The following is a 14,611-nucleotide window of genomic DNA, read 5'->3' on the forward strand; positions in this document are numbered from 1 at the left end:
AGAGGTCTAGAAGATATATTTGAGCGAATAGTAGCTAAGAACTTCCCTAATCTGGGGAAGGAAACAAACATTCCTGTCCACGAGGCAGAGAGGACCCCTCCCAATATCAGTGAAAACAGACCAATGCCATGACATATAATAATATAATTCACAAATGTTAGATCCAAGGAAATAATCTTAAAAGTGGGGAAGGAGAAAAGATATTTTACCTAGAGAGGGAGGAACATCAGAATAACATCAAACCTGTCCACAGAGACCTGGCAAGCCAGAAAGGGCTGGCAAGACATATTCAGGGTACTAAATGAAAGTAACATGCAGCCAAGGATACTTTATTCAGCAAGGCTTTCATTCAGAATGGATGGAGAGACAAGGAGCTTCCAAGACTGGCAGAAACTGAAAGAATATGTGATGACCAAGCTGTTCCTGCAAGAAATATTAAGGGAGGTGTTATATAAAAGGAGAAAGACCCCAAGAGTGATATAGAACAGAAATTTACAGAGACAGTCTGTAGAAACAAAGACTTAACAGGCAACACGATGACAATAAAATCATATCTTTCAGTAATCACTCTCAACATGAATGGCTTAAATGCTCCCATGAAACGGCACAGGGTTGAAGACTGGATAAAAAGACAGGACCCATCCATATGCTGTCTACAAGAGACTCCTTTTGAACCTAAAGATACATTCAGACTGAAAGTGAAGGGATGGAGAACCATCTTTTATGCCAATGGACCTCAAAAGAAAGCTTGGGTAGTGATTCTAATATCAGACAAACTAGATTTTAAGCTAAAGGCTATAGTTAGAGATATAGAAGGACACTATATCATTCTTACAGGGTCTATCCAACACAGGGATCTAACGAATGTAAATATCTATGCCCCCAACATGGGAGCGGCCAACTACATAAGCCAACTGTTAACCAAAATAAAGAAACATATTGATAATAATGTGTTAACAGTAGGAGACACCCTCAGCATTGGATCATCTAAGCAGAAAATCAACAAAGAAACAAGAGCTTTGAATGACACAGTGGACTAGATGAACCTTATAGATAGATATAGAACATTCCATCCTAGAACAACAGGATACTCATTCTTCTAGAGTGCACATGGAACTTTCTCCAGAATAGACCGCATACTGAGTCATGAGTCAGGTCTCAACTGATACAAAAAGATTGAGATTATTCCCTGCACATTTTCAGACCACAGTGCTTTGAAACTGGAACTCAATCACAAGAAAAAAAAAATGGAAGAAATTCAAACACTTGGAAGCTAAAGACCACCCTGCTTAAAAATGTTTGGGTCAACCAAGAAATCAAAGAAGAACCTAAACAATTCATGGAAACTGATAAGAATGAAAGCACATTGGTCCAAAACCTATGTGATACTGCAAAGGTGGTCCTAAGGGGTAAATACATAGCCATCCAAGCCTCCCTCAAAAAAATAGAAAACTCCCCAATACGCAAATTAACTTTATACCTTAAAGAACTGGAGAAAGAACAAAAAAGCCTAAGCCATGCATGAGAAGAGAAATAATTAAGATTAGAGCAGAGATTAATGAATTAGAAACCAGAAATACAGTAGAGCAGATCAATGAAACTAGAAACTGGTTCTTTGAAGGAATTAGTAAGATCAATAAACAGCTGGCCAGACTTATCCAAAAGAAAAGAGAAAAGACCGAAATTAATACAATTATGAATGAAAGACAAGAAATCATGACTACCACCAAGGGTAACAGAAACAATTATTAGAGATTATTATCAACAACTATATGCCAATAAATTAAGCAACCTAGAGAAATGGATGCCTTCCTGGAAACCTATAAACCACCAAGACTGAAACAGGAAGAAATTGACAAACTGACTAGAATAATAACCAGTAATGAGATTGAATCAGGGATTAAAAACCTCCCCAAAAAACAAGAGTCCAGGACCTGATGGCTTCCCTGGGGATCCCTATCAAACATTCAAAGACAAAATAATGCCTATTCTCCTGAAGCTGTTTCAAAAAATAAAAACAGAAGGAAAACTTCCAAACTCATTCTTTGAAGCCAGTTTATTTTGATCTCCAAACCAGGCAAAGACCCCATCAAAAAGGAGAATTTCAGGCCAATATCCCTGATGAATATGGATGCCAAAATTCTCAACAAGATCCTAGCTAATAGGATCCAACAGTACATTGGAAGGATTATCCACCACGACCAGGTGGGATTTATCCCTGGGATGCAAAGGTGGGTCAACATTCACAAAACAGTGAGTGTGATAGAACACAGTACTAAGAGAAGAGACAACAACCATATGGTCTTCTCAATGGACAACTGACAGAAAAAGCATTTGACAAATATAGCATCCTTTCCTGATTAAAACTCTTCAGAGTACTTGGATAGAGGGAACACTCCTCAATTTCATAAAAGCTGACAGCAAATATCATTCGCAAAACTGAGAGCCTTCTCCTTAAGATCAGGAACACAATCAGGATGCTTACTCTTGTCAGTGTTGTTGAACAGAGTACTAGAAGTCCTAGCAACAGCAATCAGACAGCAGAAAGAAATAAAAGTTATTCAAATTGGCAAAGAAGAAGTCAAACTCTCTCTCTTTGTAGATGAAATAATAATTTATGTGGAAAACCCAAGACTCCACCCCCATATTACTAGAACTCATACAACAATTCAGTAATGTGGCAGGATACAAAATCAATGCACAGAAATCAGTTGCTTTCCTACACAATAACAACGTAACTGTAGAAAGAGAAATTAGGGAATCAAACATTAAATCATTAAAAATGATTTACCTGCAGTGCCTCATGGGAAAAAGCTAACTCACAGCATACTTGGTGTATATCTGTTATTATAGTCTATGAGTCAAGGACTCAGGCACATGTGGCTGTTTATGCTTTTATTCACATCTTTACTCCTAGCCTAGGCCCCTACTTCGGTAATTGCCCTACCTGGAGGGAAAGCTTGAAGATATTTTCTCCACTCAAACTCAGAACCAAGTACCATTTCCTTTCCAGCCCTTCTCTCCATCTTCCCTGGTCCCCATCCATAAGATGGAAGGAACATTTTATTTAAAGGTTCTCACCTTCTGCAGTGACAAAGAACACCTGTTCTAGTCCACCTCACCCCTACCCAGTGCAGTTCCATGGGGGAAAATGAAACAGTGGAGGAACAGAAGAGGTGTTCTTTTTTCTAACTTAGCCTCTTACTTATGCTGTAGAAGTAAGTGATTAATCACTTACTGGCTGGGCTGTTACTTTAATTTTGGCTTGTTGTTTTAATCAACTCTTCCAATACATGGCAACTCATCTCACTTCAGCTCAGTTCTGCTTTGGACAATATGCACTTCTCTTCAGCTCAGTTATGCTCCTCTATGTACTCCTATTAAAGAAATATACTTGAGGGGGCAAGCTGGTTGTCTAAATATGACTGTTCATAGTACACATATATAACTCAACTGTGGAAAGATTAACCCCTAAAAAATATACATCACCTAGTTCTGGTATTCTGTAAGTTATGGTGCCTTTAGGGGACAAAAGAATCTTTCAAACTGCTTAAATATAGTTACTACTTAGAAGATGTAAAATACATATCCAGTAGGAGGAAACACAGATGATGAGCAGTAATGAACATTTTCTAAGCCTACTCAGAAGGGTATGCAAGATATTTATTACAATAATAATATCTGCCTACTGGAAGATTGATAATGTTCAATCAATAACACAGGTCATTGAATTAAAAAGCATAGTTTGAAGACTGTAATATCCTACAAACTGCATGTATGAAGAAGATATATCATTTGGGGTCAACTTGACATATTCAATTTAAATAAAGTTGGCTTAACCTCTATTCTATATCCTGTGAAAAATATAATACCCAATATAACATGTCTACTAGTGGCTTACATTCTCATTTCCAAAGTGCTCTCTTATCAATATCTTATTTCCATTTTAATAATAATTACATTTACAATAATGCCTAAAGCCTTCTCTGTGCCATAAGTTTAGTCAAATGTGAAACCCATCCCTAATTCTAAAACTTATTAAAAAAAATTAAGCACTTTTTTAGTATAATTTTAGATTTGATAGAAAATATGAACTATAGCCTATCAATAAAAATATATAAAATATTCTCCATTCTTAAAAAAATCTTCAGTCATATATTACCACAGAGAATTTGCATAGACTTGCTTTTCTCATTTATTGTCTTTCCCTATCCATACTTACTTTTCATTCCAGCTCATTCAGAACAACTCTGAAGGATGTTATTTCTGTATTCATCCATATTCATTGGACATTTTTCTAAACACAGGTAGTTGTCTATATTAGGAAGGTACTTCTCTCTCTACAATGACCTCTTGATTATTTATTTCCTATAATACCATTAGGGCATTCTCAAGCAAGAGCCATAATTAACTAATGCAATCCATTTAATAAAGGTTACATTTGAGGTACAGTAATTCTCAGAGTAACAAATGCTTCAATATTTTAAGTAGTAGGGGAGTACACAGAAGGAAATGTGCATTTATACACACTGAAATATATTAGAGACTGTGGCAGGAATCCACTGATAAATAGAAAGCTAATATTTATTATTCATCATTTTTGGTGTGCCAGACAGTATGAGAACATCATCTATTTTATTTCTTTTAATACTTACAACCAGAGTCTTTGTCAATATTCTTATTTCTATGAACATATTTGTGAGAAATGATACCTAGGGTAGCTAAGTAACTTCCCCATAATCCCACACCTAAGTCAACTAACAGAGTCAAGAGTCAAAAAAGTATGTATTCTCATTACAAATCCCACACTTACATATAAAGATCATGATGTGGGGCGTGTGTGTGTGTGTGTGTATAAAAATACTTCATGAATATAGAAATGCTTTTGGGGTGCCTGGGTGGCTCAGTCACTTAAGCATCCAGCTCTTGATTTCAGCTCAGGTCATGATGTCAGGGTCAAGAGATTAAGCCCGGCATGGGGCTATGCACTGGGCATGGAGCTGCTTTAAGAATCTCTCTCCCTTGGCTCCTCCACCACCTCTCAAAGAAAAGAAAAGATGGAAATGCTGTTAACAGCGTATTTCACTGGAATCAAAATAAGTACTGAAGGTACAAGTTAGAGAATATTTATATTTTTAAAGGTATATTTTTAAATGTATATAATATTTATATTTAAAGATATATTCATATAATATGATTTGTCCTGTATTTATTAGAAAGTCAGTAAACAACCTTAATATCTTTTATATACTATTAAGTAATTGTTTTGCTTTCTCCACAGTGAAATATGCAGTCTGAAGTAAAACATTTAAAGGCTAAATTGAGAAACGGATGTATAGTTAGAAGAAACATGTTGAAAGTACACAGAATATCTTTATCTTATGCAATTTTTTCCCTGTCTTTGCTCTCACATGCTTTATTATGAATTCTCTGGCTTCCAAATAAGATGGATTGGTGAGTCGATTACAGGGGTACCTGAGCACAGGTTGTGGGAAGTCTCCGTGTGACACAGTATGCCATAAATCAAACAGCAGGTGAGTGCTTGGGAAATTCAGTTCCCTGACTCCCAAAATCTAATGATGAAAAAAATAAGTAAACTAGATTCATTTATTTAAAATAACCATTAATAACTTTGGTAATATATGAAATGTAGGTATCCACACATACGTAGTCCTTTTATTTACAAAATAAAAAATTTAACAATATTTGTTTTATTATACGAAGAGCTAGGTGATTTAAGTATGAAAACAAGGTACTTTTAATACATCGCCATCAAATAGTGGAAACTACATATATTACTATAGCATAGAGTAGAAATTAGCAGCTAATGTTTATTATCATTTGGAAGAGAAGAAGTTTACATTCCCTGGGGGTAATGATTCGAGATACAGAGAAAGAGTCCTAGAAGGTATTTTATGTGTACATCCTATGATGAAAAAAAAAAAAAAAAAGGCATTCAAAGTAGAAATAGCAGTGTGAGCATAGTTCCTCCTATTTTCACAACAGAGGCACTCAAACAAAGAAAAACAATCTTCGATTTCTTACTCTTACATAGTATTTACATAACTTAGACATCTATTGCTATAAATTCTCTTTTCATTAATTCCCTCCTTTTTAAAATTGAAGTATAGTTAATATACCATGTTACATTTGTTTCTGATATACCTTTTTTGTTTGTTTGTTCATTTGTTTTGTTTTATTTTTATTTTTTGATTCCTTAGTATTTGCCAGGCATAATAAGCAGTGGGAGTGGAGAAGAGTGAGCAAATCTCCAATCTCTTTTCCATGTCAGAAATGCCTACAGATTTTTCCCTTCTGTCCATTTTGTGTTCATTACTTTAGTATATGTTATCATCACCTGTTCATAGATATTTTGACTAACAGTATTTTAGACTTTTCCAACTTTAAACCAAAGTACACATTGTTGAGAATCATTTTTGGCTCACTCCGTTGGCAAGAGTAGAAATCAAGCAAGATTATTGAGATCAGGATATCACTGAAGAAGGACATGAACCCAAATGTAGACAACAGTTGTGTGTATAAATGAATAGTGGAATATGTGCAAAAATATCCATGTTATAATCTTCATCTCAGAGCTATTTATAATAGTGAAATAAAAGACATAACTTCAATTTCCAACAGTATTATGGTAACACAATAAAGAGTATATATTATTCAAAATGATACATCTATAATTTCTGACCTAGAAAATATGTCTATGATATATTTGTAAATGTGTGTGTGTGTGAATGACAGAGAGAACCCTGGAGGATTATGTTTTCAATTGCTAAATTTGATTATTTCTGTGTCTAAGAATTATGATTAGCAATTGAAATTTTTTCCCAAGATCATTCATTATAAAATTTATCAAAATCCTAATATAAGTACATTTATCATTATAACTTATATACAAATGAATATATTCATTTTTTTACATAAAAGAACATTATAATGCTGTTTGATATAGTCAACAATGTAAAACTTGGAGTTATGTGTACTTAGAAAAATATACTTGGCAGTTTTCCCATGTACTTATCTGCATTATAAAATAAATTTTTTTGTCACTGTTTTTGGTGTTTTAGATTATCATTATTTCATGTTAAACATTTATTATAGAGATAGCACAAAGTGCCCAGAAGATCGAGGGTGCTATTATTGAGTCAGGAACTCCATCAACTATAGAAAAATATGTTTGTTGACAAGTTTATAATTTTATGCAAGTGAATTTACCTTCTTTTCTTCCTTCAACTAAAAGATACCTGAGTTTTATCATTTTAAGCTTTTACCTGTGAAGATCTCTTTATTTTTTCTAAGTATCTTACAAATACTTAGGGGGAAAAAACTTTTTAACATTAATGGATGATTTAGGTATGTATTTGAGGAAAAATTTACATGATAAACTTTTTCTGACAGTGATTAGTAATATTAGGTTACATATAACTAGGGTGAAAAATTCATGAAGTTTAGGCAATAATATGGGATCACAATCTGAATAGCCCTTTGGCTTATTTTTCTCAATTTGTACCGTATTTTATCCTGGTCATGTTATCACAGAACTCAGAAGTCTCATTTGCAAAGAAATCATCATGAAATATTGGGGGGCTAAAGAAATCCACATCTGAGTATAGGCAAGAACCAAACAAGATCTGTATGAATTTCTATCAGTCCTCCCATCCTCTTATAAATTGTTGGATGCTTTATTATTTTCCCATTTTTTGATTCAGTATAATTCTGGAGTGTATTTGGGATTATGATTTTACTACTGGTTAGGTTGTCTTTCTTTTTTAATATTTTACATAAATAAAATATTTTTGACTGGTTAGGTTCTAATTCAAGATGTGGAGGTGTTCTTCCACATCTTCCTTCACCTTATAACCCATCAGTTTCTAAGTTCATTTATCTTCCATAGTAATCTCCTTCCTTTCTTTTACGACTTTTCCTCTGTCATAGTAAAACCCCTCTTTTCTTTCCTTTAGGTACTCTAATTGCCCATGTTGGGTCACTTGAAGTTGTCTTACAGTTCACTACAGTTTTTTTTCCTTTCTGTGTGTCTTTTTAGATCATTTGTATTGTATCTTCAACTTCAGTAATCTTCTTTTTTTCTGCATTGTCTAATTAATTTTTTTAAAAAAATTAATAGGATTAATAGGACTAAAAATTATAGGAACACAGTTACTATAATTGTTTCAATGTCCTTGTCTACTGATCTAATACCTGTGTTCTAGATTGGTTTCAGTTGATTGCTGTTGTCTTCATTATGGGTGTAATTATGGGTGAAATAGGAAATATATTCTCCCAAATGAAGACCAAACCATGGAGAAATGAAAAGTGGGTTGGATTGGTAGAGTATTAAAGAATAATATTCCACAAAAAACATGTGAGAAGATTTTATAATCTTGGAGTAATTTGGGAAGACTTTTTTTGTTGAAGGAAGACTAGTAGGTTCTTTCCTTTAAGTTCAAAGGAACTTTGATGTTAGGGCATATAATACTTGCAGAAAAAAGCAGAAGGAAATGTTACTTACTTCTCTGTTAGATTTTTAGGACCGTAAAGACTTGAGGGGAGAGGTAGAGCAGTGTTCACTTCAAACAATAACAGCAATAAAAAGTTAATTTCTAGCTAAAATAGGACACAATTATGTGCATAAAGGTGATTGGAATATTGTGATTCCTGGTAAGTGATTAAAGGAAAGGACTTCATACTTTCTGAAGAAGTGTTCATCATTTGTCTTTGCATATTTATTTCTTACTTATATGATTCTGACAGATTGTATCAGGATATAACCATCTTTCTCATGTTTGATTTGATAGTAACCTAGCAAATAGAAATGATGGTGTATGTTTCTTTATGAAATAGGTCAAAGATGGCCCAGAAATGAGTTTACATTCTGCTCTATGATAAGATTCTTAAAATAGTGAAGGCATAAGCATTGATGGGGACTCCTTATGCTCATTTTATGATTGTTGGATATAAAGTTTAGAAAGGTTAAGTGCTCACAGTCATAAAATAAATCTCTGAAGTATTTATATAAAACCCCACAATTTCTGGTTTCAAAACTAGAAATTCTGCCCTCTGCCTCATATGCTTTTAAGCTTCTAAGTTAGAGGCAGTAGAAATTCTGCTGTTTTAGATAGCATTAATGAAATATCATAATTGTACACTTGATTATGTTTAAGGTATAAAGAAACTTTATATTCATGTTTTTTAACTAAAAGCTTTAGTGTGAATATTAATTTTATTTAAAGATTATTCATAGAATTTTGGAGAAAATTAAAGTCTTACAGAATACATTCTGCATTTGCTTTGACACCTAATTAGTTTACATATGTAAAATAAGTACCTTTCTGTATAGTATATAATTAAGATGCAATGCTAGGATAGCACTGACTGCTTAATTAAAGCAATTAGGTTATTAGTGGATCACGGCACAGCTTACCTTAAGAAGTGTGAGCAGAATATATCACAGATTATAATACAATAAATAGTAACTGAGTTCAAAATACTTTCTATGCAATAAAATATAAAGAATATTTGAGTGCTTTAATTAACATTTCATTCATTCTTAACACTGTAGATGCATTAAAGGGGAAAAAAAATACCTCACAGCTTACCAGCTTTTTAAGACTTGGTGCCTGTCTTGTCAGTGGACTTCCCCACATTGTGACCTATTATTCAAAACAATGAAGTACCTAATTGAAAGCACTTGTTTGCCCAGAGTATCCCCTAAATCTGTATTAGAATCTTTACTAGTGAGTGATAGGTAGCTGGCTAAGGGTTCAGAGAGATAAACCCTGCCTATGCCTCTGTCTTTCCATCAGAGAGCTATTATCTCCCTCACCATATTTGAGAAGAGTGGTGACATTATTATGGGCTTTGAAATGACTTAATCCTGGATTCAAATTTTAGTCTCAATAATTATTTCTGGTAAATTAGGGTTGGATGCTTAATTTTTCTGTCTCGGTAATGATAAAATTATATCTGCTTAATAGGCAGGGACAGATCTGGGTTTTGTGGGACCTAAAGCTACACTTTGGGAAGTGCTTTTTAAGGAAAAGAATACAAAACAGAAACGACTGTGAATTTAGAATTACCAAAGAGAGTACAATGAAATTAAAATTTGAAGAACCTGACAAATTCCACATACATAAGCAGGTCTAAACTTTATTAACTGCTTGATACATCCTTTATTATACATTTTCTTTGGTTGTATGTTCTGTAATAACTTCTTTATATTGTAATGCTTTTGAATTCTTTAGTGAGAACAGAAATATAATTCCATCTTTGTACTAGCATGGTTGATTATTTTTAAATTAATAATGGCAATTTAAAAGGGTTCTGTCATTCGCAAATAAATATTGATTATCTCATGTGGATTTTGAAGGTTATTGTCAAACTTGGGAAACTTCTATCGAGTTTCTTTTGTATACAAAAGAAATACTTTCAGATGTACTTTCTGTACTGTTATTACAAGTCTGTGTCCTGCCAACACAGCAATTTTAATAAATACTATTTCATAGAATTCTCATTTTTTTAAATGCATGGTGCCTTTGTAGTCATATATATTATTGAGTATATGTTTGACAGAGAAATTGTGATTTAGTACTAATAAGAACTGAACACTCCTCTTCCAGTTTTGTTTTTGGTATATATCCTGCTTGGTGTTCTCTGAACTTTCTGATCCTGTGCTTTTGGGAAGTTCTCTATTATTATTACTTAAAATATTTCATCTTCTTCTTTCTTCTTCTAGTATTTCCATTTTGTGTAAGTTATACTTATTGGAATTATCTTACAGTTCTTGCAAATTCTGTTTTTTAATTTTAATTCCTTTGTCTTTGCATTTCAAATCAGTTCCTAGCAGCCTACTTTCAAGCTCACTGATCCTTTTTCAGTTGTAGTCAATCCACTACTCAGCCCCTCAAAGTCTTCCCTCATTTCTGTTGCAGTTATTTTTTTAAGTTTCTAACATTTCTTTTTGATTCTTAGAGTTTCTATCTCTCTGCGTATAACATCATCTATTCTTGTGTGCTGTCTACTTTTTCCATTAGAACCGTGAACATACTACTCATAGTTATTTTAAATTTCTTCTCTGATAATTTCAAAATTTCTGTCTTATCTGAATCTGCTTCTCATTCTTGCTTTGTCTTTTTGAGTCTTTTTTTTTTTCCCCTTCCCTTTTGGCATGTCTTGTAATTTATTGTTGAAAACTGGGTAATAGCAACTCATGTAAATAGGCCTTTAGTGTAAGGTTTTATTTAATCTGGCTGAGATGTGGACTGTGTTTGTCAATGTTTTGTGGCTTTTTCAGATCTAAGCCACTATTAGTACAACGGAGCCCTGCTGGTGTGGTGGGTAACGTGTGAAGGATGGGAAGCATTGCTAATCCTAGGATTAAATCTCAATTTTTTAGCAGGCTGGTATGTGTACACACCTTCACAGGTGTTTCTTAGCTCCCCATACCTTAGGTGAAATGGGAAGGTGAGGGGACTGATAGGAGCTGGAGAAATGCCTTTCCTACAAGGAGAAGAGGCTCTTAAGGGCTTTCTACCTCCAGAGAATACTCAGGGCATATTTTAGTGGTTATTTTTCCGCCGCCAGCATCCTTTGGGGATCTTCTTGGCTGTTTACCTGGAGAATCTGGTAGGGTCCCAGAATATAAAAGCCCAGAAAAATGTGGGTGCCTTCTTAAAGCCCCAGGAGTTCCTGACTCTCATGTCAGTGCTCACTAGCCTCTAGCAGTTCCTCAACATTACTCTTGAAGTATTCCTACCAGTTTATGACTCCAGGGATTTCTCCTCTGGTAAACAGATCTCTGATGTGACTCAATGGATTTGCTTGTCTCTCCAGGTTTCAGGGCAGCAGTTTGCCCTGTGACCTCAACCCTCTGGTGAGTCCAGAAAAAGCGCTGATTTTCTTTTTCTTTTTCATCCTTTCTTACTGTAAAGGGAGGATTGATGTCTTTTAAGCTTTTAGATGACTGTTGGAGGTGAAACCAGAAGTTATATTGAAATTTTGCTTCCTAAAAGTTTTACCAACTTAAAAATTACAGTGTATTAATTTTCCATCATAATAATGGATATCACTTGAGAGTTTACTTTGCATGAGTCATTGTGCTAAGCACTTATATCCCCAATTTGATAGAAGTCATAGTTGAAGATACATAGTTTGGAGCTGGACTGTCTGGATTCACATCAGGCTTTCCCACTTATTATGGGGCTTTGGGAAGGTTATTTAACATTCTGTGTCTCAATTTTATCATCTGGTCATGGGAACAATAATAAAACCTACCTCAAGGAGTTGCTATGAGGTTTTAATGAGGTAACATGTGAACAGTGCTGGACATACTATGAGTGCTATGTATTTGCTTTTATTATGTCATTTAAGCCTATGATAATCCCCTGAAATGGATGCTCTTTTTACAGAGAGGGAACAAATTCACATATAGTTTAAATAATTTGACTAAATGCTATTGAATGGTCAGTCCAGACTCCTAAACTATACCTATACTTCTTCTATAATATAGAAGAAAAATCTCCCATCCTAATTCCCATAATTGGCCACACAATTTTTATCACTTAATATAATGCTCATAGCCTGTAGTAATGGGGTAATGCTATTTAGAAATTAACTTTAATGTGTGTATAACCTGGATATTATGGGTTAATTATATGTATATCTCATGGCCTGGCTTTACTCTGTGCAAGTTTTGATTTGTAAAAATAGATTTTTATTAAAAAAAAAAACACGAAAACAAAACCTGAAGGCCTCTTTTATTGATTGATTTTTTTAAAGATTTTATTTGTTTATTTGTCAGAGAGAGACACAGTGAGGGAGGGAACACAAGCAGGGGGAGTGGTAGAGGGAGAAGCAGGATTCCTGCAGAGCAAGGAGCCTGATACAGGGCTTGATCCCAGGACCCTGAGAGCACGACTGGAGCCGAAGGCAGACGCTTAATGACTGAGCCACTCAGGTGCCCCAAAACCGGAAGGACTCTTGAAGAGTTTCCATAATTTTCATTACCTGGTTAACTATTCAGTTTTCAAGGGCCACTCATCAGATATCGATATGGTATTTAGAAATAACAAAATCCTGCAAGCATATAGAGAGGACCAGGCATTCTCCAGTCCCTCCATGAGCTCACAGTCCATTGCCTGGAGAATCAAAATATTTATTGTTCTTATCTGAATTATTCCTTTTTCATGTGATTTTCTTTCCCACTTTAAAAAAAAAGATTTTATTTATTTATCTGACAGACAGCGATCACAAGCAGGCAGAGAGAGAGGGGGAAGCAGTCTCCCCGCAGAGCAGAGAGCCCACGAGGGGCTCAATCCCAGGACCCTGGGATCATGACCTGAGCTGAAGGCAGAGGCTTTAACCCACTGAGCCACCCAAGTGCCCCTCTTTCCCACTTTTTTATCTTTCTATTTGGGTAAAAGAAGTACCTATGTCATGTGTCTTTTTCGTAAACTCTGCTTGTACTGGTAATGGGAGTAATAGACAGTCACCAATCAGATTTATACAATATGTATAAACAATCAATATTTACCTTAAAAAACTTCCAGCTTTCAAATGTCATTGTCATCATTGACATAGATAGCTCTTTACCAATTTTTGTGCTTACTGGAAGGTGTTGGAGGTTGTTCTGCTTTCCCTAATACATCAGACACTGAAAAGTATGGTTTTCACTCTTAGGCAAACCATAAAACCCTCCGTAAGATGAAATAAAACTGCCAAATTCTTCTCAGAGGGATTCCCACTTGGTGAATCTTTAAAAGCCCATAAATCCAGAATGATATTGCCTTTGACACAATTCTCTTTCAGGGGATTCAGCACCTTCCTGAGTCTGTTAAGTATTGTATTAACCTCCTCAGATATACTGCGCCCCAGTAGGATTTCACTGAATTTTGGTGAAATCACAGGATACTAATAGCTCTTTTGTTCCAATGGATATTCAGACCTCCATTTTCTTCATCAGAATATGGCCCCCAGTCTATTACTCCTTGCATATATGTTTCATAAGAAATTGAAGGAGACATAGCACTTTAACAGTTTTATCCTTTCTTTCTTTTTTTTTTTTTTTCCAGAAAACATCACTACCATTCAAAAAACAAGAAAAAAAAACGAATTAAAAAATCTAATTTGAATAAAAAATAAGATACTCAGGGCACCTGGGTGGCTCAGTCGGTTAAGCATCAGACTCTTGATTTCCACTCAGGTGTGATCAGAGGGTGGTGAGATGGAGTCCTGCCTGAGGTTCCATGCTGGGCATGGAGTCTGCTTAAGATTCTTTCTTTTCCTCTCATTGCCCCCCACCCAATTCTGCTACTCGCTTGTGCTATCTCTCTCACAACAAAGAGAGATACTGTAGTGTGTGTGGAAGGAGGGATGCCCATACTTGCAGGAACACACACACGTATGTGCGTGCACCCAATAGGGTTAGCTAAGCAGAGGAATGAGGTTTTATTTTGTTGGTGTGTTGAATTAGGTACCATCCTTCTTCCAATTTACCAGTTTGAGTTAGAGATTTTGTTAAAGCTAATGTGTTTTGAGGCAACACATTTTGCCAACATATATATTTGAATTCATTAATTCATATAGGGAATCTTGGAAAGCC

The 14,611-nt window shown here is 34.8% G+C and overlaps 1 long non-coding RNA gene across 1 annotated transcript; it reads right to left on the reverse strand.

Annotated features, from left to right (window-relative positions):
• Nucleotides 1–2,171: 2,171 nt before the first annotated feature.
• LOC116571174 lies at nucleotides 2,172–13,231 on the reverse strand. The gene is made up of 3 exons (XR_004277762.1): nucleotides 13,216–13,231; nucleotides 11,879–11,881; nucleotides 2,172–2,351 (listed from the first exon to the last, which is right to left on the reverse strand). It is a non-coding gene; the product is annotated as an uncharacterized LOC116571174 (long non-coding RNA).
• Nucleotides 13,232–14,611: the final 1,380 nt, after the last annotated feature.

Source organism: Mustela erminea, chromosome 12, assembly GCF_009829155.1.
Source record: "Mustela erminea isolate mMusErm1 chromosome 12, mMusErm1.Pri, whole genome shotgun sequence".
In the NCBI taxonomy this organism is placed as follows: domain Eukaryota; kingdom Metazoa; phylum Chordata; class Mammalia; order Carnivora; family Mustelidae; genus Mustela; species Mustela erminea.